At 44.2% G+C, this 25,898-nt stretch overlaps 1 protein-coding gene and 1 long non-coding RNA gene across 6 annotated transcripts in view; one reads left to right on the top strand and one right to left on the bottom strand.

Annotated features, from left to right (window-relative positions):
* FAM171A1 (family with sequence similarity 171 member A1) overlaps nt 1-25,898 on the top strand; it is a 125,472-nt gene that overhangs the window by 23,795 nt on the left and 75,779 nt on the right. Inside the window, exon 1 of one of the 5 annotated variants that reach the window (XM_082452815.1) lies at nt 4,761-4,785. The exons of the other annotated variants lie outside the window; for them this stretch is intronic. The gene's annotated coding sequence lies outside the window, so the exon portion shown is untranslated. Of the gene's footprint in view, nt 1-4,760; nt 4,786-25,898 lie in introns of those variants that run through there. 5 annotated transcript variants of the gene reach the window in all.
* Nucleotides 1-25,898, bottom strand: part of LOC309656462 — a 1,106,578-nt gene that overhangs the window by 1,064,576 nt on the left and 16,104 nt on the right. The gene's annotated exons all lie outside the window — the stretch shown is intronic.

Genomic DNA, 25,898 nt, shown 5'->3' with positions numbered 1-25,898 from the left:
ACAGGCTCCAGACGCGCAGGCTCAGTAATTGTGGCTCACGGGCCTCGTTGCTCCGCGGCATGTGGGATCTTCCCAGACCAGGGCTCGAACCCGTGTCCCCTGCATTGGCAGGCAGATTCTCAACCACTGCGCCACCAGGGAAGCCCAAATTAGATAAAATTTTAAAGAAATTTTTCCTTCAATAAATTTTTCTTATCCACGTTGCTTGTCTCTATTAGAACCTTTTACAGGAGGAATTCTATCCTACCCCAGATTGGAAACTTATTTTAAATTTGATAAACCTACATATCAGTGCACATTTCCCCATCACTTCTAGGTGTTCTGCCACCTGAAAAATTTGAGATCTACCGGCAGAAGCAAGATTGCAAATTTAAAAGCATTCATTAGACTTTATTTTTATATTTACATTGCAAATACTGAGAGAGTTAAGCTCCACCCCCTTTCTGCATCTCACCCTCTTGTTATTCTGGCTCCATCTCAGCCGTCATCTCTGAGTGATGTTCTCTGCAGGCTCCCCTACGCTCTGTACAGCCTGCATTATGTCACCTGCCGTGTTTTACAGGTAGGCACCCCTCCCGGTCCAAATACACGCCCTATCGGGAGCTGCAGAAATGTTTATCCTAAAGTCACTGACCAGCCTGAAAATCCACTATTGCACGTGCCACCAAGTGCGCAGGTCCGTGCGAGAGGCTGTCGGGGTGGGTCACGAGCCCTAGTCGTTCTCCCCCCGATAGGATCCGGACTCCGAGTGTTTATGCGTCCCCTCTGTGATTTGCTGGTCCCTTTAACAATGGGGTTGAGGACGAAAGCAGGGATGTGCGCTGACATGAGCAGGCGGGTGGGTTCTGCACTTGCAGTTCAGTGCTCAGACTGAGCCCAGTGGTCTACAACACACAGGACCTTATATCACAGCAGAGAGTTCGACTGTGGGCCTTGAGACTGGTGTGTGAGGGGAGCCTTGGAGCCATAAGGAGGCTGGTGACTGTCCCGTGTCCACATCAGCGGCCTCTGTCTTCCCTGGCCTTTGCACATGCACAAGCAACAGCAAAGCCCCTTCCTGCCTCTTCCTGAAAATGAACTCTGAGGACCTAGGAGTCCATACTGATATGAATGAATGAGGGAGGGAGGGAGTGGATGAATGAATGAATGGAGGAAAGACAAATCTCCTCAACAGAAGGATTCTGAATAACTGATGTCCATACTCTGCCCTCCAGGAGAGGGAACATAGCCCCCAGCGCCTTAAGTGTGAGCTGTGCTCAGTGACCTTCCTGTCAAAGAGGATAATGTGGAAAGGGGTCGGGGTAGCTTTATGGGGGAGCAACTTGACAGACAGGCAGGTGATCAAGGCCAACATCAGCAGTAATAAGCCAAGCTGACGGTATGTGCCTTTGACATGATGGGGTGAGAAGGGCACTTTCCCTTCGTGGTCTTCCTCCTCAAACCCATAACCTCAGTCTGAGCATGAGAAAAACATGAGAAAAACCCAAACTAAGGGGCATTCTCCAAAATCCCTGACCAGTACTCCTCAAAAGTGTCAAGGTCATCAAAAGCAAGGAAAGTCCAAGAAATGTCACAGCCAAGAAGAGCCCAAGGAGACAGGATGACTAAATGTGATGACAAATCCTGGATGGGTTCCTGGGTCAGGAAAGGACATCAGGAAAAAACTAAGGAAATCTGAAAAAAGTATAGATCTTACTTAAAAATAGTGTACCGATATTGCTTCATTAATTGTAACAAATGTGCCAATTTAATATAAGATGTTACTAATGGGGGAAACTGGTGAGAGCTATGTGGGAACTCTCTGTACGATCTTCGCAATTTTTCCGTAAATCTAGAACTGTTCTCAAATTGAAAGCTTATTAAAAAATAAAATAATCCCAAGGAGGAAGGTAAATTTTGATGCTAGGGGTAGAAGGGACGAGGTTTTAGAAGGTGATGCTTATTAACTAAAAACACAAGTTTTTATTTATTTATTTATTTATTTATTTATTTATTTATTTATTTTTGGCTGCACTGGGTCTTCGTTGCTGTGCGCGGGCTTTCTCCAGTTGCGGCGAGCGGGGGCTACTCTTGTTGCAGTGCGCGGGCTTCTCATTGTGGTGGCTTCTCTTGTTGCGGAGCACAGGCTCTAGGCACGCGGGCTCAGTAGTTGTGGCTCGTGGGCTCTAGAGCGCAGGCTTAGTAGTTATAGCGCAGGGCCTTAGTTGCTCCGCGGCATGTGGGATCTTCCCAGACCAGGGCTCGAACCCGTGTCCCCTGCACTGACAGGCGGATTCTCAACCACTGCACCACCAGGGAAGCCCAAAACACAAGTTTTATAGGAGAAAATATATGCCATATTCAAATTTGTGGTTCTTAAGACTATCCGAATATATTCTTCACAAATGTCATTGGTCTCCTTTATTTTGGTTTCAGGTAAAATGTACATATAATATTAGGTCTCTACTGTGAATTTATTTATTTATGGACATTAGCAGGTTTAATAAAGGCAAAAAATGTCAAAACAGATTATTAGTCATGACAACAGAAGCAAAAGCAGTACCATAAATAATGACTTTGTTAATTGCACTTTCCTTTATTAATTGGCATTCATTTTAGTCTGACACACACATCATAAGTATTGTTTATTTTTATACCTATTGTGAAAAAGCATACAAAATAGTGACTGAACTGTTCCAGGTCTGAATTAGAACAAGATGAAATTCTGCTTGTGCTTGGAGATATACCAGTTTCAAATAGAGAACCATTAAGATTTCCCTTGTACTAAATTTATTTTTTGAACAGGTGAGATCCAGGCGAGCACTTAGCTTCTATAGCTCTGAAACTGTCATGATCAGATCATATGCATCTGAATCAGACCTCAGGATGAATTCCAAAGTCAGTATTTCAGTGAAGATATTTAATTGGACTGTTTACGTGGTATGTCTGCTAAGAAGAGTGTTTTGTTTGTTACGTAGAAGTTTATTTAAAACCATGAAAAGTGAGCCATAACAATCTTGAAAGAGTGCTTTTTCCTACTGCTAATTAGAGTGCTGTGGGTTTTTTCCCTATTTTCCAAAGGCCTTTGGTATATTTAAACTAAAGATACTCTTTGGATACCCTGTTCAGTTGAAGCCACCAAAGCTACTGTGAACTATAGTTTAGGAATACCAGAAAAGCTTAAGGTTCTGGTGTGAAGCTACAGATAAGATATCGTCTGCTTATATTTCTTCCTTAGGAGTTGATCCTCCAATTATTCCTACTCTGACTCCTTACAACATAGGAATGAATTTTTTTTTGTATAAAGGCAATAAACAAGGTATGGTACATGTATACAATGGAATATTACTCAGCCATAAAAAAGAAAGAAATCATGCCATTTGCAGCAACATGGATGGACCTAGAGATTATCATACTAAATGAAGTAAGACAGAGAGAGACAAATATCATATGATATCACCCATATGTGGAATCTTAAAAAAATGATAAAAATGAACTTATTTAAAAAAACAGACTCACAGACATAGAAAACAAACTTATGGTTACCAAAGGGGAAAGGGGGTGGGGGAGGGATAAATTAGGAGCTTGGGATTAACAGATACACACTACTACATACAAAATAGATAAACAACAAGGACCTACTGTATAACATAGGGAACTATATTCAATATCTTATAATAGCCTATAATAGAAAAGAATCTGAAAAGTATATATATAAAACTGAATCACTTTGCAGAACAGCAGAAATTAACACAACATTGTAAATCAACTATACTTCAATAAAAAATACATACATACATACATAAAACAGATGAATTTCTGAACTCTCAAGAAAAAATACAAATGCCTCAAAAAATGCTAGTACAAATTTTTAGGTACTATAGATATTAGTACTTGAGCTCTTGAATCTTTTTTTAAATTTATTTATTTTGATTTATTTCTTTTTGGCTGTTTTGGGTCTCCATTGCTGTGCGCAGGCTTTCTCTAGTTGTGGCGAGCGGGGGCTACTCTTCGTTGTGGTGCGCGGGCTTATTGTTGTGGAGCACGGGCTCTAGGCACGTGGGCTTCAGTAGTTGTGGCACGTGGGCTCAGTAGTTGTGGTGCGTGGGCTTGGTAGTTGTGGCTCGCAGGCTCTAGAGCGCAGGCTCAGTAGTTGTGACGCACGGTCTTAGTTGCTCCGTGGCCTGTGTGATATTCCCAGACCAGGGCTCGAACCTGTGTCCCCTGCACTGGCAGGCAGATTCTTAACCACTGCACCACCAGGGAAGCCCCAGAGCTCTTGAATTTTAATTGTATTTTTGAAAAATATAAAATCAGTGATGTCATCAGCATATATTTGACTTTGCGTGTTGTGTATTTCAAGTACCAGCCAAAGCTTTGTGCCCAGTGGGGATTAGGAGTGGCTGCTAGAACTGGGAGTATGATGAAAGGGTGTGTTTCTAGAGCTAATTTTTTTGTTTGTTTGCTTTTTGGGTTTTCTTGTTTGTTTAATTTTTTCATTTTTTATTTTTATTTATTTATTTATTGGCCACACCGCGTGGCTTGCGGGATTTTAGTTCCCCGACCAGGTATTGAACCCATGCCCCCGGCAGCGGAAGCGCAGAGTCCTAACCACTGGACCGCCAGGGAAGTCCCTAGGGCTAATTTTTAAAGTTCAGAGGTTGTTTGTTCCCTTTTTTAGATTGTCTGGCTTGCTTGTTTCTTAATCTTTTGCTCTTATAGGAGGTCTGAGGAAGACTTCTTTGGTGTCAACCTACTGGCTCTCATAGACAGGAGATACTTCCAGAACTGCTGGGGAGTCACAAGGTAATATGGTGGAAGGTCCTCTGGTTTTGAGTTAGGAGACCTGGGTCTTTCAGCGTCTGGCTCCTCCTACTTTGCAGTCCTGTGAACTTGAGGAAAGTACTCAGTTTCTGCAGATCTCAGTCTCCGTTTGCAGTGCAGGCCTGACAACGCCTCCCAGCCCACACCAATGTCCTTACATTGCAGGAATGTCCTTATTGGAAACATGTAGCATGGAAACATGCTACAGGGAGCGTTTCTTAGGCAGCAGTGGAGAAGGTTGATGACACACGCCCTGTGCGTGGCATTTACATTTGTGCCAGAAGGAATTAACTGAAAAGCTTTTTTGTTTTGTTTTGTTTTGTTTTTAAGAAACTGCAACCTATTTTATTTTTATTTATTTATTTATGGCTGTGTTGGGTCTTCGTTTTTTTTTGTTTTTTGTTTTCTGTGCAAGGGCTTTCTCCAGTTGCGGCAAGCGGGGGCCACTCTTCATCGCGGTGCACGGGCCTCTCACTGTCGCGGCCTCTCTTGTTGCGGAGCACAGGCTCCAGACGCGCAGGCTCAGTAATTGTGGCTCACGGGCCTAGTTGCTCTGCGGCATGTGGGATCTTCCCAGACCAGGGCTCGAACCCGTGTCCCCTGCATTAGCAGGCAGACTCTCAACCACTGCGCCACCAGGGAAGCCCCTGAAAAGCTTTTGATTGGTGCACTGCTCTTGTTTTGTTATTAGGTGATCTTATTAATAATGACTGGATGAAGTTTTTGTGTGAATCTGTGGCATCTGGCTATCTGTCAGCTCTCTCCCCTGGACTACTACGCAGAAGCTTTTCTGCTTTGTCTCTTTCACGTCCCTTTGCCTACTCTATGGCTCCCAAAGAAATGGCTTTGTGTACCTTTAAAAATAGTAGGGAATCATGATTCTGACAGTGTAGTAAAATAATCCAGTCTGGAATAGACTGAAGCTTACTGTTTATACCAACCATCTCTGAAGGGAAAAATGTTTACCAAGTGAATTAAACTCACAAGGTTCAGCAAGTCGAGCCGCCATGCTTTGTAATCAAGTGCTTATCTTACGTGCATCCTGCAACAGGACTCTTGAGATTGCAAGTAAAAGAAACACAACTCAAGGCTGGCTTAAACAGTAAAGGGCGTATTGGTTTATGAAACTAAAAAGCCCAAAGGCACGGTACTGGCACCGGGCAATCTTGATATGGGCCAGCACCATTCGCTCAGGGTCCGGATTTCTTTTTTCCATCTGCTTTGCTTTCCCTGGTGTCAACTTTATTTTAAGGATCTCTCCTTGAGACCCTCAGATGGCTTCCAGTGGGTCATAGGGCCATATGCACCCCCTTCCCAGCATCCCCGGAAAGAACTCTCCCATCCCTTCTTGTTGGATCTGCTCTGGTCCTGTGACCAGGACACGGTGGCAGAGGGGAACGAGCTGTGCTGACTGGCTCGGTCCAGATCGTGGGTGTTACCTCCGTGGCCACGTGGAGCCCTTAGTGGAGGCTGGGGCCTCTCAGTCCGCATCTGTTCATTATGGCTGGTTGGGCACGACTCCTGTCGATCAACTCTTAGTTATTAGTTCAAGTTAGTATATATATTTTAAACCCATAAACGAAGATCTGTCCAAATACATGTCGTCCTTGTCTTTTCTCATTGCTTTGCAGCCCACCATGGAGAGGCTCTCTTTCTTCCGCATCACTATACCTGAGGGGTTCCTGCCACCTGGGACCATCGGAATCTTGGTCATGGTGACTCATTGCACCAGTGGTTTTGCCAGCGCTCCTTATGTGTTGCATGACCACGGGTGAATTAGTTCAGCTGGGAGCCACGGGTTCTTTGTGTAATTTGCCCTCTCGACAGAGTTGTTTGGAATGTTTTCTAAGGTGATGTGTCCTCTCACAAAGAGCAGCCCGGCGATGAATGTGTGGCTTCCAATCTCGAGCCTCATAATCAGAGGCCAAGTCTGCTGGTGCCCTGGAGTTACTTGCCGTTGCTAGATTCTAGAACTTGGGGTGGAGATGCTTGCCAAGGCCTGAGCTGTTTGGGAAGCCAGTTGCCAAATCCCCGGGGCTAGATAGGGATTGGAGACAAAAATCGGTGGGGAAATCATGGAAGCTGATGAAGGAAAAGTAATGACCTCAACCAAGTAGAAGCCGCCAGACTCCTACAACACTGCAGGGCAGGGAGACCCACGCATGGGCTCATTCTGTTCCTCGGCGGGTAAGGCACAGAAAGAACAAGCTCCAGCAGTTCTTAGGGGCACCCGTGTTCCTGCACTTAGAGGTTTAGATTCCAAGGTACCTGCCAACACTTGTTCAGAATAGCCCAGTTTCTGATGAAAACCAATAGCTGAGTATTTGTTTTTATAAAGATGTTTCTTAAAGGGTACAAAAGCACTGGTAGATTTATGCAGTGTCTACATAGTTATCCTTATCTAGGCTGTTCTGAGGCAAGTTAGGAGATGGAGAGGATGGCCAGCTAGGTCATCTTTGCTATCCTTGCAGCTAGGACCTGGTGAGCACGTAGCCAGGCACTGTTCTGATTTGTTTTTTTTTTTTCCCACGCTGCGTGGCTCTCGGGATCTTAGTTCCCTGACCAGGGATGGAGCCCGCGCCCTCGGCAGTGAAAGCGCGGAGTCCTAACCACTGGACCGCCAGGGAATCCCCAGCCAGGCACTGTTCTGAGCACTGCGGACGCACTGCCTTGTTCCTTCCCTAACACCCCGTGAGGGCAGTGACTGGGAAGGACAGGTCCCTTGCTCCAGGTTACTCGGTGCGCAAGGGGCAAAGCTGGGATTCATCCCAAGTATTCTGGTCCCCGTACTATACTATCCCCTACTGATTTGATCTCAGTTAATTTTTTTTAAGGGAATGCTTTGTCTGAAGCCTGGAGTATATATTGATTTATGATGGGTACTTGAGGGAAGAGAGAGATGGTTAATCATTTCACATACATTGTTGCCACATTTTAGTGGCAAAAAAACCACCATGTGTGGCTGTGACCTCCTGACCCAAAAAAAGGGTAGTAGGAAGCTCTCACTCCCAGTTGAAGCAGCCAATTGAGACTTATTTTTAACTACTTACTGAGTCTGCATCGACAAACCCACTGTGAATGAAATTGTGGGTTACAGGGCTGGGGCGGGCGGCAGGGAGGAGATAAGTGAGTTCAGTTGACTCTTGTATGGATTATTAATAGAACATAACATAGAAGGATCTAAACTTGCTCAACAGATGAATTAGAGGGTAATTAGCTGCCATGGATAATGATTCTTTTTCTGCACAGTTCATCATAAATTTCTTGTGCATCCTTATTTAGATTGGGCTTTGCCCTAGATATGTTTCATCTCTACTAGGTTGAACTCAGAAGTGTAGTTTACAAGTAGGAGTCTGAAGTGATGATTGTTGACAAAGGAACAGGAGAAGCTAGAATGGTGGGACGGAACAGAGCGATTTCTCTTGACCACTTATGACTCACCCTCACCCAGGTCAGAGTCCAATGGCATTTACCTGCCAGTGACCCCACTCAGCATCTTCCCCTGTCATTCACTTCCTGGCCTGATTGGGCTTGGAGGCCATGCCCGGCCAGGAGTGAAGATGAGGGTGTAATTTGGAGAAGAGAAGAAGAAATGGGTACACATTCTGGGATTCAGCCAGTCATACAGCGTAATTCTACTCGAGGGCTCCCACACAACACAGTAAGCTTTTGGAAATCCTGAGTTCCAGCAGAACATGAAAAACCCTGCCATAGACGAGAAGTGTTTGCTTGGGGTACACAGCGCTGGCGGCAGAAAGGCCTGGAAATGGGGCAAGGGAAGGTGGAACTGAGCCGGTCCTGGAAGGCTGGAAGAGTTTGGACAGACAGAGCACAGAGGAAAGGCCAAGGGGAGGGCTGGAGCCAAGGCCCAGCCACACCAGGGACAGTCAGGGAACCCGAAATGGAGGAGGGGAAGGGGAGTGCCTCGAGAGGGCGCAGGGATGAGGCTGGTGGGCCAGAGTCTGCAGGGTCCGCGAGCCACGGAAATCAGCTTAGACTCAATGCCGAAGACCAGTTAACTGCTGCGGGGTCTTAAGCAGAAAGGTGATCTGGTGAGAGCTCTTGAAATAATTAAGAGGCATTTTACCTTATAAAGCAGACAGTCGTCCTCCTTTTACCTGGTGGTGGATTGGGGTGTCATAAGCACTGCAAGCTTGCCAGATTCACCCACATGGAACACATAACTGGTGCCTGTGTCTGGCCGATGCGTGGCCAGCTGGCCCCTAGTCCACTGCGCGGTGCTGCCCTGGGAGCTTCTGGAGAGAATTTCAATCTCAAACTGTTATCACCAGTTGAACTGACTTTAGTTAAACATTACATAAGCCATGTAAATGCACAGAGAAAGTTATCTTATCTTAAAACAAAGTTGAAGTTTTGGGAAGATTCAGTAAAGGCCAGCCACTGCAAAAAAAAGGTTTGGGTTATAACAACCATAAAAAAGATCAGAAGGGGCGCTGTCATTAAAAGCTAGAAGGATTTTGGAGCAGGTTGCTTCTCAAGGGTCTTTAAGAGTTCTCTCTCCACTTAAAGAGAAACTGGAAACTGTAGACAGTGCTTTATGGGTATAGATTTTGCAGGAAAGGGACCTGGCACTCCACTAGCTCTCAGGGAAGGAAGGAGGGAGTAGAGATCGTATCTTATTATTTGGTTCGAACCAGTTTATTCCTTTTAGATATTGATCATTAGACAGCTGTGTTACGTGATGGCGCCTCCAGCTTTTCCCAGGTCTTGTCATTTCCGCTGCTTTTCTGTTTTGCTCCGAGCCCTGGGCTGTGGGGACCAGTGCTGGGTGGACGGCATCAGGGCAGATGTTTTCACTCAGAGAGTGATCAGAAGCGTAAAGGCCTTTATTTAGTTGGCGTTGGTCTGCCTGTGATTTGTTATTAGATCCATGAGTAAATCGTGGTTCCTCCCCCGACAGCAAGGATATGGATGGGCTGATTTGTTTGTTTCTTTTTTGTTCTTTATTGTGGACTCTTTTTTTTTTTTTTTCCCCCTCGCCCTCACCTCTAAGGCTTTAGTAGACACTGGTGGTGAAGCAGATTTTAAGATTGTCGATAGGAAACCTCTTAACCATTCCTTGGGTAGATGTGTGTAATGTGAGTCAAACAACCACTGAATACAAACAGTCAGTCTCAGCTGGGGGTGCATGGTAGATGGATAGCACATGAGGCTGGAGGTCGACTGGGGTTAATGCCACCAGAGGTGCTTTAGTGCAATGCAGGGATTGCCGATTGCCAGCAGACAGTGATTAAAACTTGGAGCATTAACAGTATGTTATGCTGTGGGAATAAAATATATTTGGTTACACTATATAAAGAATGTTTCCCCCAAAGAAGAAAAAGGATGGACCTCTTAATGTGTCATTTGAGGATTGGAGAAGGGTCTGCATTGCATTCCTGCCCTGTTTTGGGTGGACTTCTTCTCCGCTTCAATAACTTTATCGTCTCTGAGGAAAAGATGGAAGAAGAGAAAGTTGGATCTCAGTTGGACACGTGACAAGTAGATGTGACAAGTAGATGCCTAGGTGTTAAATTCCCTGTTAATCCAAATCACACATTGTGCATGTCAGTTTCCATCTTCAGTCTTACACATTTTGGGATGGAGATTCAGACTCATATTTATCTTGCTGTCATTCACTGCACTCGCCATCTATGTATGCATTTCAAGAATTTGAGCTAAAAGTTACATGATAGCACTCTGGCAAAACTGACTACCTACCAGCCTTCCCATTTTTGATGCTCCATTTTGAAATAGTTTATGCTCTATGTGGACTTTGTCACCATTACATTTTTAATAGGGCTGAAAGTAGAAGCTTTTTCTGGCAGGTAGGTGGCTGTTACTTTGAAAGTGTTTGCACTGTGTTTAAGGATTTTTTTAATTGTTGAAACTAAACTAGGTGCTGTATCACACTGGAATACCATGTTCTTTTCTCCCAACTATATTACCTCCCACTTACTTTAAGTAAAACCTAACACATAGGGTAGACGATATCATGGTCCTTTTCATAAGACTTTTCTGATTGCCGAGATATATGCACTGGTTTATTTTAGCCGGATGCCGTTGTTATGCCCTTGAATCCTATAGTTAGCTCTCCTTTTTCTAATTCTAAATGGTCCACCAGGTAACTTTCTGATTATAAGTTGGCTTCTTGGGTTGGTCGGCTTTCAAGGGAGAGAACGTACAGGTTATCTGGTGAGAGTATTGCCATCTTAAGGAGAGGTGTATTTTTCATTGCAAATTAAGACATTGGCATTTCATTTTCATTCATCAGTCTCTGTCATCCTGGTAAAGATGAGTCCACCTGGGGGCAAGCTCTCCATCAGGGCTGAAGACCACACCCGGACACTGAGAGGAATATCCCAGAATATCCCCACTCTAGGAGACCACTTCGTGTACAGCTTACTTGCTGCTGCTGAAAGAGCTCTACCATCCTCATGCTTTTCATTTGAACATAAGTAGTTACTCTTAAGTGTTTTGGTAACAGTGACTACCAGTGTCAACTAGGGATCAGTGCCTTTGAATGAATACCGTATCCTGTCAGAGGTAACTTCAGTCAATCAGCCATATGTCCACCCGTGTCCAGCTAAAGCTGAGGTGAGTAGAGTTGCCTTACCCTCAAGGCTGTCTCCTTTAAACCCACAGTTTACGTTATCTAACAAGGATGAAGCATGATGGAAAAAAATTTCAAATAAGAATCATCTTTTTTTCATGCGTTCAAGATAAGTAAGGATCGTTTGCACGTTGGAAAGCATCCTGGAAAAGAAAACCTGGTAGCAAACCAAATAGAAATCTCCTGGCGGCCGACCCTCTCCCCAGCTGTATTCAGTTACGGAACAGCTGTCCAAGAAAGCAAAGCATTATTTGTTCATTTTGAGCAATTTCAGAAAGCTGTTTTTTAACCCCCAGTAGTATTTTTCTGCAGCCTTCTAATCTCTGTAAGGGTTTTAAAAGATCTAATAACCCACACTTGTATCAGGCCTGAAGTTACCACTCAGGCATAAAGAGACGCCCAGTAAGTGTTTATGTGAAAAGAATTATAACCAGGGTTTTATTTCCTGCAAGATTTTGCACTGTGGCACATCATCATATATAGATGTCCTGGCTCGTAGTCAGCGACAGTATCTACTATCTATTTCTCAACTACATGATAAACAATGTAAGATAAAAACCAGAGCTATATGTATTCTGTACATAACTACAGAACTGGAAACAACTATCGGGTCAATTTCTATTCTAAACGTTTCATCTTATAGAGAGGCTGGGTCTGTGCAGTTTTATGAGCTTATGATGATATGAAATGATATGAAATGCAGTTGGCATGGTCTTTTGCATTTGAGGCACAAACCACTCTGATTTCGAAGCATCCATTTTTTTCCTCTCTGTTTTTATTAAAGGGTTTAGGTTTCTGACCGGGAAGGCTAGTATTTGAATATATTGAAATTTGAGACTTAGAAAAAATTCAAACTGTTTGTGTTTTGGTTTTTCTTTGTGGTTGAATGTTTGCCAGAAAAGTTTTTATTTTAGTGAAAGTTGTACAGAATTGTAAATGGGATATTTGACTGTGAAACTGGGTCATAGTTTTAGTGAAAAAAAAAAATGTGGAACAAACCTGTTGGGTGGCTTCTAAGATTTGAAACTGATTCATTACAGGAAAACCGTATGAGCTACCTTATCTCTTACTTAAAGCATTTAATATTGTATTTCAGACATTCGAAAAAGCATATATCATCTGGATTTTCTCTCCCCAGTAGCAAACTTGAATGTAGAAGGAAAATCTTCTTTTATATGGTAGCCTTCCTGAGTCAGGCCACAAAATGATCAAATGTAAGATAAACTAATGTGCTTGTGACAGTAATAGGAATTTAAACGCCAAGATCAACACAAAAGTCTGCCCACGTTCCATCACCATGATACTCTCTTTTCAAATACATTACTTAGAAAGCATTTGATTGAGACAAATTAAAAGTTAGTTGAATTACCTAAACTCTTCCATACCTTTCACTGATAATTTTCAGCACTTTTCACTGCACGACATTACCATAACTATGTAGGTAGAACTAGGAGAAGATGCTTTCTTGTGGGCACGATTGCCATGTGGTATAAAATGATCTATTTAATATAAAAGCTTAAGTAGTTTTACCTGCTGTTTTTATATCTTTAATTAAAAGGGCTCCAGATGGTGAAGAGTGTTATAAAAATATTTTTGTGTATGTTCTGTGCCTTCCTTGAGTTCTTGGATTGAGGAATTTCTTGCTTTTGTTGGTTTCCCCACTCCCACTCCACTTTTAAGAGTCTTCCCTATATATGTTCAAAATCCCTGGCCATGTCTTATTTTTTAATTGAGGGGAGATGTATTTTTTCTTCTGTGGCAAACATGGGCTTTCTATCGGAATGAACAAGTGACAGAAAAAGAGAGGCCGAGTTTCTGTGGCTCAGTTCAGTATGTTACCGAACTCAGGTCCAGCTGGTCGCCTCTTGAAAGCCAATATTCAAGAGACAAGTGTTGGTAGAAAGGAAAGGTTGCTTTCTTGAGGAAGCCGGCAACCTGGGGAGAAGGTGGACTCATCTCCAAGGCCAACTCCCCCTTGTGGACCTGGGGACCAGAGTTTTTAAAGGGGAGTCAGTGCCTAGGTGGAGGGAGGGGGCTACGTCGGGCAGAAGAGCACAGGCAGCGCTGACAGTCATCTTGAAATTGGTCCTGGGGTGGTCTGATCTGTGTCACCCTGATTGTTTAAGTACAGCTAATCTTCACTTCCAGGGTTGATTTGTTCCCATTTCCTCGAGGCCAGTAATCGGAATTGTGGCAGCTTATGTCATGGCTACAGTCTGGTCATCATGTAGTTAACTTCTTCCATCCGGTGAGGGTTTCAGGATCTACAAGACAGCTCACAGGATATGGCTCAGAATATTTCCTATATCCCTTGAGGAGGAACTGAAGGTCCGTGACTTTATTTAATGACTCACTTATTATTATTTTGTCCTGTTTGACTGCTTTCCTTTGCTTCTCCATCTTCTCATTTCTCTGATTAAATTCATATTTTGACTAAAGGTTTTCTACAGACAAGAGGCAGGCAGAGGACATGGGGGTTGGGGGTGGGGGTCTGTCCCAGGAAGGCCCTGTGGGGTCCTGCTCAGCTTTAAATATTCATCCCATCCACAGGCTAGAATATTGACATGGGCATGTGTCCTGTGCTTCCAGAGGTCTCTTCAGCATCCTTTTGAGTCTGACTCTCTCCCTCTAGATAGCTGCCCACCCACCAGCCTTCTTGGTTGTTCTCTGAACACTCTGATGGCCTTTATACTGAAGTGGGAGTGGGAATGGGCATCCCCCTGGCGACTTTATGGTTCTTCTTCTTCTTTTCTCCCTTCAGTTCCCTCTGAAGCTCCTTATCCCTCATGAACCATCAAGAGGCCTCTGAATTTCCTCCTGTGACTGTCACATGTCACTGCTTTCCCAGGAAAAGCTTGGGACTGCTTCATCTTTTGCTTTTAGCAAGAGGGACGGTACAAGCGTGGTCCCCAGTAGAAAGGGTCTCTATACCCCCAGGCTGCAGGCCAGGCAGCGGCGCTCCCAGAGTAGCTGCACGTAGACCCCTAGAAAGTCTCCAAGGGATGCGAAGAGAATTAAAATATTAAGCACACTTAGAAGGATATAAAGGAAGTTGAATTCAGCATAACAGAGAAAAAATAAGACTGCATACACCTCACAACTCCTAAAAAATAACCAACCAAGTTGATATGTTCTGAAACCCCAGGGAGGAACCAGGTTTAGCCCTTGATAGAGGATTTGGCCCAAGATGCCTGTCCTCCGAGGTCCAAAGGGGAGCATCTTGGGTGACACGAGCTGCTTGGAAGAAGATGAATGGCTTTCCCTGCAGGAGGCCGTCTTTCTGTTCGACGCGCTGTCCACGTATGCATCCAGGCTCGTGACCCTTCTCTGCGTGGCACTGGGATTTTGCTTCTCATCTGAGTAGCCCCTCCCATCCCAGAAGGGCCGAGCTGGACCTCAGCTCCACGCGGAAAGAGTCCCTGATCTCTTTCCTCCTCCAAATTCATTTACCCTGGGAATTAAGGTGGAGGAGTCTTGAGCTCCTGGTGTCCTCATAACAAATGTCATCATGTCACTTTCCTGCGAAGAAAGTTCCAGGGTTACCCATCACCGAGATCATTCATCTCTGCACCTCTTGGATTGCATACCTCTAGCAAGAAAAATGGAACATATGCCCCTAATGTGTGTACATATAAATGATGTTACGTCACATGTATCTGTATAAAATATTAGTACAACTGAATTTCTTTTTTAGGTAGAAATGTATATAAGTGAGTTCCATGCTTCAGTTTCGTGACCGTGGGCTTACAGGGTAAATCCAGACCTCATTTATGGCATCAGCCTCCTCTGCTGCCGACCACAACCCTGCCTCCTGACTGTACAGGTTTGCTTTGCTCTCTGTCTTCAGACAGTTCACGCAGCCTCTGTTCAGGCCTCCCCTGGCCCCATCTGTCCTCAGGCCTCCGTGTTTCATGGGTACCTCTCTTTCTACACATGCCTCACTTTGTCTGCCATGACCTTCCTCTCTCCTTCTTCCTTGACTCTTAAAGGTCCATTTTTCTCCCCTGAGCAACTGTCGGCACCTTGTAATTTTTCATCAGCTTCCCCCTGAAGATATCTGTTTAGACAGCTCTCCTGATAGACACCGAGAATCCCAAACGTTGCTTGACTCTTTCCCCCTTATGTCACCCAGGCCTGCTTCAGGACCCCTGGTGAGCAAACACCTTTTTTTACATTGTGTCAGAGAATGTGTGAGTTTATCTGTGGAATAAGTTCATAAAATGAGACCGGCTTGTCAAAGTGTATGTGCATTTGTGACTTGGATGGACGTTGCCAGATTGCCCTCCGGAGAGGTAATGCCGACTCGTGTTCCCACCAGGAGGGAACGTCGAGTGCCCGTTTTGACACAGTTACGCCAACACAGTGCATCATCAAACTTTACGATTTTTCCCTGTCAGATGGGTGAAAACTGCTGCCTCACAGTTACAGCTTTTTCTGTGATTCTGCTTAAACCTTCGCTCTTGTTGAGGATTAGAAAAGAAAGTGATGGTGTCTTAAGAGGTAAAAAGACCCCCTTTGGATGGAGGTGTCCATCCTGCCTCAGTCACTATGTCAGCATCTAGAAAACTGGTCCTAAAAGCTAGAATGGCTCCTTAGAAATAAAGAGCCAAGGGCACTGGATCCCTTAGAAGACCCTTCTCGTCATAAGAGCAGGGCCATCAGAAGCCCTTCACTTAGCAAGTACTAACTTTGCAGTTTGGATGGACACCAAAGCAGGTCCTTCCAACACGTGGGGAGTGAATGGTTCGGTGAGGGAGGAAGCCACCCTCTGGGGTGATGTCTGTGCATTCCCAGAGGCAGCCCAGACGGTCTAAACAGAAAATACAGCTTCTCAAACCAAGGAATGCCTGTCATTTCAAACAGGCAAATTATACACAAGAGTACTTGTAGCATTATTTATAGTAATGCAAAGCTGGAAACAACCGACAAGTCCAGAATAGGGGATAATTATATGACATATCCATAAGGTTGGAATGTTATGTAATCTTTAACATACATTTTTAGTGACAAGGGAAAATGTCTATATGCTAAATTTAAGTTGAAAATGTACAGGTAAAATATAACCTTCTTGCTATAGAAAGAAAAATGGCAATAAATCAAAAAACAAAAAAAATGGCAATAAATCAAAAAACAAAAAACAACAAAAACCTGAGAGGAAGTCTGCCAGCATGTTAGATTTAGTTGCCTCTGGGAGATGGGGTTGTGTGTGGGGGATATTTTTTTCTTGCTGCTTCTTTATATTTTTCTGTATTAATTTCCTACCTTATACTGGTGGTCAGGGAGGAAAAAGGTAAAAATCTCAGCTCCCTCCAGCCCCTCCTTGTCCACAATAAAAAGGACCTCAGACCGCCTTAGCCTGAGCTTGGGACTGAGGGGGACACCAGGTTGGTCCCAGGGGAACAGAGATGGGTTGCCAATGCGATCATGGTCTCAGCGAGCCTGATGTGGTAGAGGAAACTCTTTTAATTGAGGAGAGCGTTACTCAGACCTTTGCGAATAAATTCGTGTTTGCAGATGTACTGAGTCTCTTAGAATTATGGGATAATGTGGTATTAAAGGTGATTTTTCCAGGGCCCTGTCACAAGCACCCTCCACAGTAGAGAAATTCAGCCACAGAGAAGGAGGCCCAGCCATTTCTTGTGATGTTGATGATGGTGATGATGATGATGATGATGATGGTGATGATGGTGATGATGATGATGATGATGATGGTGATGATGGTGATGATGATGATGGTGATGGTGATGATGATGATGATGATGGTGATGATGGTGGTGATGATGGTGATGATGATGATGATGGCAATGATGGTGATAATGATGATGATGATGATGGTGATGGTGATGTTGATGGTGATGATGATGATGATGGGGATGATGATGGTGTTGATGGCGATGATGATGAATGATAGTGGTGATGATGGTGATGATGATGATGAATGATGGTGGTGGTGGTGGTGATGATAATGATGGTGATAATGAAGAATGATGATGATGGTGATGATGAATTATGATACTGATGATTATAAATTATGATAGTGATGATGAATTATGATGAGGGTGATGATGATGATGATGGCGATGATGAAGAATGATGATGATGACGACAATGACAACAGCAGTAGTACCAGCTGACACGTACGGAAGGATAGCTACGCACCAGGCACAACGCTAAACGTTCTGCACTTATAACACCGTATAATTCACACACAAAGTATACAGTGGGTTAAATGTTATTATTTCTCCCATTTTTCAGATGGAAAAACCAAGAGAGAGAGAGTAGATAACTCAACGCAGTCACCCAGCTAGTAAATGGCAGAGCTGCATAGCTTCAGAGTAGAACCCAGTCTACCTTTTTTAATCAGATGGATCTAATGGGTCTAAGCAGGTCAGGGGAGAAGGAACTTTGGGTGCTGATGGAAACTTCTATATTTGTATGCGTTGTGGAGGCAGTTACATGGGTGTGTACATTTGTTACCATTCACCCAACTGTGCACTCAAGATGGGGTATAATCTAAATTATACCTCTATCAAGTTGGTTGTTTTAAAAAGGGCTGGAGGTATCCTGTTGCCCTAATTCCAAACTGGAGTCTGAGAATTTACTACTGTGATATGAGGACAGGTGGGGCCCATCCACAGCACACACCCTGACTCCAGAAGAAGAGGAGAGAGTGATGGCCCAGATGGAGCTGGTTCAGCCCCTCTCCTGCTGCTATGGCCTTGCAGGCTCAGGGCCTGGGACGCAGTCCTGGGGGGCAGATGGGGAGCAGGGCACCACATGGCCCTGACCTTTCCTCCAGGCAGGGCAGGAAGGCGGGCCATTTGGGGGTCATGCTCCCCCTCTGTGGGGTTGGGATGAATTGCCTTGATCTGCCCAGGGATGCAGAAGGGAGCTGGAGTCCCTTGAACTTTTTCCCTGGAAATTACATGATATGCACAGAGAACTCCCTGCCACGTTCAGCCTGTGGTGTTGGGTAGCTGGCCAGATGGGCCCAGTAACCATCTGTCTTCTACAGTGCACATGGTTCACGCCCCAAATTATGCTTTTCCCCATATTGCTGGCCTTAAAAAGACTTGCAAATAGGCAACGGTACAAAAGTTCAGATCTACGAGTGCCCAAGTCTACTGTGTTTTTAACAGTGCGTGTTCGGTTAATCAGCTAAATTAAAGAATTCTAAAACATGCCAAATGGGTTTCTCTTCTCTCTCTCTCTTTTTTTTTTTTTGCCAATAACAGCAAGATCTCAGTCAAGATGATGGCATGCCTTCAGGCCTATGTTTTTATACCATTGTATGTGGCCTCCGGTTTTTAAGTCCTTTCCAATGACAGGGTGGCGGTTTGTCCTACCTGAGACCGTATGATCAGACTCTTAACATCTCACCCCTCTGTGTCATCGGGCTTTGGCAGTGGGAATTGGCTTCTCTGCTTCTGATCAGGGAAGCGTATTGTCAACAGGAAATATCTGTCAGCGAGACAGAGGCGGCTTAGGGCAAGAGCATGGGAGGAGAGGCCAGATCTCTGTGAGTCCTGTCCTGTCCTCAGTCCACAGGGCAGGAGCAATTCCTGCTTGCTCAGAGTGTGGACTCAATGAAATTCTGCTCAGTTCTGGCAGGAAGCAAATTGCCCTCGTTCAGGAACGGTGGAGACTTGCTTTCCTGAGATCACACACTCCTGCAAACTCGTAAATACATTTTTTTTCATTTTTCTCCAAATTCAGGATGACAGTGTGGGGAGTGAGTGGAGTTACCCACCTAGCAGGGCTCTCTTCTTCTTTACCCTTGCAATGTTTATTTACTCACCTTAATTTTCCTTTTAGTTTGGATGCACTTTATTATAAAAGACTTGGAAATGCACAAAAGTTAAAATCTACACATGCCCAGGTCTCCGGTGTTTTAAAAATGGTCATTTTCTCTATTATACATAGTAAAGTTGACTTGTGAAAGTTTATCTAGTTGATGTAGAGGGCCGCCTATGGTTTAGATACTGTCGTCTCCAAATTCTTGCTGGGCTGGGTCTTTAGGAGGGAAGCTAAGTGTTAATCTTTGACTCCCGAGGCCCCAGTTAAGGTAGTGAGGAGAGAGAAGTTACAGAAGGGAAAATTTCAGGTCAGGAAAAGGAAGGATTTTCTAGTATCCAAAGCTATTGCGCCATGGAATAGGCTGCTGCCCTGGGCAGGGAATCCAGGGGCATTTCAGCCACAGATGCTGGAAGTCTCCCTCCTGAATCTTTCAGATTCCCTTTCTCCAGCTGCTGATTCCTGGAACAGAGAGAAGGTTCTATGGCTGCAAAGCAGCTCATGCTGTTGAGAGTAGGAGTTCCAAATGTGTTTCCATGGCGGACGAAAACACGTTCTCGTCAAGGGCTGTTCGACTCCAGGACCCCCTGGAGCTGGTTCCCCAGCACCACGCTCTGTTCCTGGCATCCAGGGAGGTACAGAGCTCACGCCAGAATGAACTCGGCACTCTGCTTACTTCACCAAGAGCATCTGGCTCAAAAAGCAAAAAGTGCTGAACTCAGAATAGTAGTTGATTTGACACTCTGGCAGCAAATGTTTTAAGAAGTCGGAGTTCAATTTGCAGACAGCAATTCTGTGGACCTCTGAGTGGCACAGTCCTTCAGGTGTGGGGTGGCAGGTGAGGGCTCAGAGCAGGTGGTGCTCCAGGCCACCCTGCTCTCTCCAGCCCTGCCCCACTGGCTCCAGCCAGAGCAGTCTCCACGCGCCCTTAGCTTCAGCGTAGTGTTTTAAAGAAGGGACTCAAAGGCCAAACAATGTTGGGAACCTCCCCCATGTAACAGCAGACTCACTTCATAGCTCAGCAGCAACGTGGCAATGGGGCCTTGGGGTGAGGATGACAGGTCAGTAGGAGTATCAGCTCCACGTCCAACCTTGCTTCTTTGGACCTTGAACATTCTTTCCTGTTGTTCTTTCAAGAGCACTTTTATAAGCAGGGGACTCTTTATCTCCTTCTTTGGTGACCTTCTGATCTGGTCAGATTTGAAAGGCAGTTTCTGGTACTTGGATGGTAGGCAGCTTTGGGGGAATAGAAAAAGTGCACCAGACCTAGCAGATGTGAGCCAAGATTTCAGTCTAAGCCCCCAGAGCAGCATTTTAGAGCTTATTTAAGGGGAGTCCCAGGATAAATGGAGATCCCGCCTTATTGACTATTCAATTTTAATGGCAAGAGGAGGATCACATCTGTTTAAAGGAGGAAACAAAAGCATTTGCACAGAGAAGGTCACTTCACACAGACTGGAGCCTTCAAATGCCATTCCCTACTTTTGCAGCAAATGGGTCAAAAGTAATTAAGAGGGAATATGGGTTTAATTTTTTTCTGTCTCTTCTCTCCATTCTAATTCATTGAAACGTTAAATGCAAATGGAAATTTTAGAAATGATACGTTGAGATTATACCTGTGCTGGCAGAAAGCTTGTCTCGTACGATGCTTATAAATATACAAAAGCCTGCTCAGTCTTCATACAGGAATGCTTAGACTTGCAATTTAAAATAGGTGGCCCATTTTTGAAAAGGAAGGCAATAGTTGTAAATGTGTATTGTTTGGGGACCAGGGAGGACCATGTGGGCTGTAACTGCAGGCAGAGCAGATGATGCTCAGGGCGCCCTCCATCCTGCACCCCTTGGGTTCCCTGTGCTCACTGCTACCTGGGCTCTGTCCCTCCTGGGACTTTTCCCTTCCCCCGTCGTTCCTGATGGCTAACGCCCATCCTGCTGTAGAGCTGCTTTCCAGCCCTGGGAGGTGGAGAGGGAGGGAGAAGATTTCTGGAGGGTCGGTGCTGAAATCCAAGGGATCTTTATCCAAGAAGAAAGTTTCGTTTTAAAGACAGGCCAGGTGGGGAGTGCTTTTAGAGAGCTTTTAGTATAGGGTTGTAGCCGAGAGGGGGCCGGACTGCTGCTTCTCTGCAGAGCTAGCCTGGGCTGGTCATGGGGTACCGCATGGCTGGGCCACAAGACCAGTCCAGCTTGCCTCTCAACTCTGCCATTTTTAGGGTATTTTTAAGCATTTTAGGTCACACTTGCCTTTACTGTAAGCAGGGGACTTGACCTGCTCTGTGTCCGGAGATTGCTACTAAGATCAAATAACAGAACCTATAATGATAGTTCTTTGCAAACTGTAATATTCCATACATATATAAGGCTTTTAAAAAAAATCATTTTTATGGTACTATTTCCCACCAAATTCCTCCCTCACCAAACTCCTTCCCTAGATCCACACCCGCCCCCGTGCAGTCATGGCAATAGAAATTGGAAACAGGTCATTCTTTTACATATTTGGTCTTTCAAGGCCAAAAAGAAAATTTAACTATCAAGTACAATTGGTTGGTGAAGCTCATCTTTCTCTTACAGTCAGAATGGTTGGTCCTAGACCCAGAAGACAACTTTATTTCTGGTGCTTAAGAATAAACCCCAGAGACCTCCCAAAGTTAGAGATCAGAATTTAGAAATTAAACCTACCTTTTATGTTCTTCTTTCCTCCCAGTTGAAGATTCACCCTATCATTAAGCAAAAATAATTTAATGATCACCAAAAGCTTTCTACATTAAAATATTAGCATTTCCTGTGTTTTTAATTAATAAAAGCATAGAAAATACAGATTTCCTTCAAGTCCTAAAGCAAGCATTTAGAAGTTAGATTCTTCACTTCCAAAAATTCTGTTTCTTTGTGGATTTAAATTCACATGCTATGGAGTATGTCATTTTAAAGCAATGCTGGGGTTTGTTTTAGGTAGCTTTTAAATTGTTAGTTGTGAAAATATAACTACTTGAGTATCAGTTAATACAGTAAATATTACATTAGAAAATAAGGTAAACTTGGTTTCTGCTTACCTCTAATATGTATTCATGTTTAAGTTATCTACATCCATTAATTTATTGTTCACAAATTATATGGTAATAAGGAATGAGAAAGAAAACAGAATGTTTAAAGTAGGACCAGATTTGCAACAAGAAATAGCTGTTCGTGTTAAGGTTGTAATTGTTTTTTTAAAAGTTGAAAAACTAGCGCAGCTATTTATGGAAATACTGATCAAAATAGGCTTTGTCGAGGTAATTTGTCTGAGCTGTTCCATATCTTTAAAAACTAACTTTCTGTTTTTAAAAACTAAATGTTAGCATATGTTTGTCTATTTATAAGACTTTCTCTTTATCCCCCTAGCATTTATTAACTTTTGCAATGAAGTAACAATTTTGCTTTCTGGCGAATTGCAATACCCGCCCTTCCTAAGAAAATCCTATGTGTACTTGGATTGTATACTTGGACATGGAGTAGAATGTATTGCACTTGGATTGTATGCATAGCAACCACTGTTTTTAAAAGATTAAGGTGTGAATATGGACAGCATGAGAATGGCAAAAATGTTTAATTCTTTCTAATAATTAAAGGTAAAAGTCTTCATTTCCCCACCTTGCCTCCCTGTTCCTAAATAAGCACTAAATATTCAACTAGTTGGTTGACTGGAAAGGAAACGTCACAATGTTGGAAGAATATATTTACATTCTTGTGGTGGTCGATGTTATTGTTTTGGAGTCTTCCTCAAGTTCCTTCCTTTTTTAGGATAAAATCATAACTATTTAATCCTGTGTGTGGCCTGTTAGCTCAAGCTTTTTAAAACCCCATAGATGTTTTGCGAAGGTCATGGGTTCAGTCCCCATATGGCCTATGTATATGGCATCTAAGTGCACTAGGCAAGTGAGTAGGAAGTTGTAGGATTTGTGCTGATTCACAACTTCCTGAAAAACAAGTCAAAGTTTTTGCCCCATTGAGGATGTGTGGGTGGTGTCATCCGTATACAGCTGGGTCAACACATGGGAGCAGGAAATAAGATCACTCAGCAGAGACCACCTCAACAGTACACTGGATCCAAGCGTGTGTCTGCACCCACAAAATGTCACAACCCAAAGCCCTGGAAAGGATCACCAGGTCACGCCAGAATTACTGTGGAATGATGGAAAGCCTTGCTCTAGAAAGCTTGCCCTGGCAGAGGTGATCACCACGGTGGATGTTTGCTGAATTTAGTTCTGATAAGAAGGTAGATGTGACCTAATTGAGCAGAAGAATGGGAATCCGGAAGTAATTGCTGCTTCTCTGTGTGCAGATCGTTGTATTTGGGATGCAGTTTTCTGCTACTGCCCTCATTTCTATCTTTTGGGTCATCCTTGAGAGTCTTCACCCCCAAATTGGATGATCATGACCATCAATTTCAAAAGGACATCTCATCTCCCGATATTGACGACAGGATGATTTAAACATTTCTTCTTTTGCGCAATTCTAATACTTGAATGTGGCTTTTTCAAAGGAGAACCAAAAATATGTTAGCTGTCATAGCCTCAGTGAAAGACCTGAACTTAAATCCATAACTTAAAATCTTTCTGCATCAACTGATTCAGATAAATGTGCTTCTGAGTGTGAAGATGGGGGCGGGCCCTGGCAAGAAATGTCTGTACATTTCTTGCACACGAATGTGAAACCCGTGATCATAATACGCGTGGACCGCTCGGGTGGGTCCTTTGCAGGTCACTGTTTAATGCTGTCAGACCGTGCCCTCATGAGATATTGAATCTCTTCCACTCAGAGCCTCTGCCCAGGTCTCTCTCCTCACCTGTGCTGAGAAGGGGGGTCAGTTCAAGTTCAGGTTTACTCTTCCTCCTATTTCTGTCCCCACTGTTATGCACCCCACATATGCACCAGCGAGCCTCTCTCTGTGGTCTTGGGACTGGACTTCACCAGGAATCCCCCCATTATTTCTTCTGCCAACAGTCACTTTCTGTTGTGGTCCATTTTGCATAGTGTTAAAAAATTAATTGCTTCACTCCCCTGCTCAGAAATCTTCAGTCACCCTGCGCTGTTGAGAGGCTGCAATTTCTCATTCACTGCCTAATACATGAGGTCCTTTAAGGCTGTCACAGAGTCTGGAAGGTAACTTAGAGGTTCATCAGGTCGGATCTAAGTGCTCTATTGTGCCTGGCTGACAAATCCTTTTCCCCTCTTGCTGCTGAAGTGTTTTCTGTGATGTGGAACATACTGTTTATTCATGCATCCAAGACCTTTTAGAAAGTTCTTCGTCTTCACAAGTGTAATCCTAACTAATTCTGCACCAATTCTCTGTTCCTGGCTTATCCTCAGCCAGGAAAACCTTGAGTCATCCACTGTTGTAAAATATAAATTGTATTATTATTCAGGTATGGGGAGGCCAACAGACCAGGAGCTGACTGCCCTTAAAGAGATACTTTGTTATACTCAGAGTTCCCAAGAAGAAGGGGTACATCACTCCACAGGGGGGCACATGGGGAAGCACCAGGGACAGTTAGGAGGCAGAGGGACTGAGGGGAAAACATAGGCAAGAGCCTTTATTGTGGTTTTCTCGGGAAGGAATGGGTGAAGCAGAGTAAGCAGGCCAGGCAGGGTTAGGATTGTCTAGCTTGAATGATTTCATAGGCTCTGGGGCATGGGAACTGTCTGTAGTCGTCTGGTATCAGGCCCCGGGGAGATTAGAGCAGGTGGATAGTGGCCTGGGGCTGGAATTTGAGCCCCATGAAGGAGGTTGGTGTGGTTGTGTGTTCTGGGTGGGTTAGTTTGCATCTGAAGGCCGCTCAAAGGTAGGCCCTCCAAGATAGTACTTTGCTATCACTAGGAATCAACTAGCCTTAGGAATTGCAGTCGCGTGAGAGTCAGCAAAGCCCCAAGATGTCAAAGCATCAAAGTACAGAATAAAAAGACATGGTTCGTACACCTGCCAACCCTGACTGTCCCATCTCAGGTACAAACCAGCTCTGTAACCTTGAATGAGAAACTCCAGCTCCTCATGGATGCAGTGGAGATGTAAAGGCTGTAGCACAGCCAAGAGCTCATTCTTTCTTCCTCGTGGAGGTGAAGCCTCCCACACTTCCCACTACTTTGCCCCCATCCCCAGGTTCGCAGAAGTTTCAGTCACCGGCAGTCTCTCCCTCCCTGATAATGTGCAGGGAAAGTCATCAGCCATGGGCCGCCCTGGAGCTTCACTTTAATCTCTTTCATATGTGGACTTCCCTGCCTACATTTGTATCCTGAACACCTTGGACCAGTGGGGTGCCTTTGGGATGCAGTCATTGGCCCTGCCACTCTTAGGACTTCCGAGTTCTTGGCCTGAGCCAAATGACTATTCCCTGTGCCCTCTACACCTGTGACCCATCTGACGGGTGACATTTAATAACGCCTTTGTGAAGGCAGAGCTAAAAATAGCATCGACTTCCAAGTATAAGACAAAACATGGCAGACCTTCTGTACTACAACTTGGGAAAATTATCCATCTTATGTTGCAGAATTATTAACCGAGTTGGCCGTGAAGAGGAGCGTGGAACTCTTATTTTTCAAGGCAAGAGTGGAAAATAAAATCCCTTTATATTGACATTGATGCCAGTACACGAGCTATGAAAGTTAGAAGGCAAAATGTGAATCCATTTGGCACAAACGAAGAACCAGTTCTATAAAC

This window comes from Balaenoptera physalus, assembly GCF_965194825.1.
Source record: "Balaenoptera physalus genome assembly, chromosome: 2".
Classification (NCBI taxonomy): Eukaryota; Metazoa; Chordata; class Mammalia; order Artiodactyla; family Balaenopteridae; genus Balaenoptera; species Balaenoptera physalus.
The sequence above is the reverse complement of the archived record's forward strand: the minus strand, read 5'-3'. Positions and strand labels throughout refer to the sequence as shown.